Here is a 1,284-nt window from a genome sequence, read left to right as displayed (position 1 = left end):
GATCCCAAATCGGTCAAGAGATGGAGCTATGACCTAAAAGTTTGTACTTGAAAAAAAAAACAACCTCGGTGCCATTTTATGGGTCGCTGTGCCGCGGCTAAAATATTGTAATCCAACACAGGCTTAAACTCACATCTCAATTCTACTTGTGGATAACTCCGATGGATTATTTTTCAGCTGATTTCTAATCTATATCGCCCGATTTCCGATATATGGTAAAACAAATATATATATTTTTTTATTTCGCCAATTTCCATGTGGATTATGTTGAAAGGATTCTCTTACTTAGAATAATCATAAATAACTCGAATTATAATATTTATTGGAAAAACATTTTTTTATTAGGAATTCCTTATTCTATCTTTTTATGGAAAAATTAATATTTACCGGTTAACACATGTGCTTGTTGAACCAGTATTTTCATCAAGTTTTTCTTAAAAGACAATTGTATAAAATTTGCAAAATCAAAATGTAATCCTGTGAACTTTTTTTTTTGTTGTTATTTGTGTGTGTGTGAAAAAAATCACTTTGAAAATTTCCATAATTACTATGAAGAAATAAATCTAAAATAAAGTAAGTTTGTGATTATGTTGGTGTTCAACAGTGAATTTGATATTGGGATGTTCGTTGTTGAAGTAGTTTAAAAGAAACAACTCTCAACTTGTTCAACCTCTGTGAAGGTGATGAAAGCACCATCCACATATTTTGTATAATTTAATGGCTTTAAATATACAGGACAGTCTTCTAGTCACTATTTCTCATGGTGGTAAAAACTCATTTACAAGTGATGGGTTAATCTTGACCCCATAACAACCCCATCCTTTTGGTCATATATTTCATTAATAAATATAAAATGAGATTCCTTAGCGACGTAATTAATGAGGTCTTGACATACAAGCTTATGGAATATTAGTTGATTGTTATCATTATAGTACCACAGTTCTGTGGATAATTTATAGTCTCTTCTAGTGGGATGTTTAAAACATACAGACTCTATATCAAAGCTAGCAAAGTGCACTCTTTCTTAAAAGTCAAATTTCTTTATTCTTGTGAAAACTCAAAACTGTTTTGTGGTATATTCGTTTTTTTATTAAAGGTTTCAACAACGTAACTAAGAATGTAGATAACTCAGCGTTGTATGTGCCTATACCTGGCACTATTGGTCTCATAGGACATCGATCTTCACGACATTGTATGTGCCTATACCTGGCACTATTGGTCTCATAGAACATCGATCTTCACGACGTTGTATGTGCCTATACCTGGCACTATTGGTCTCATAGA

Source organism: Limulus polyphemus, unplaced genomic scaffold, assembly GCF_000517525.1.
Source record: "Limulus polyphemus unplaced genomic scaffold, Limulus_polyphemus-2.1.2 Scaffold248, whole genome shotgun sequence".
NCBI classification, from domain to species: Eukaryota; Metazoa; Arthropoda; class Merostomata; order Xiphosura; family Limulidae; genus Limulus; species Limulus polyphemus.
The sequence above is the reverse complement of the archived record's forward strand: the minus strand, read 5'-3'. Positions refer to the sequence as shown.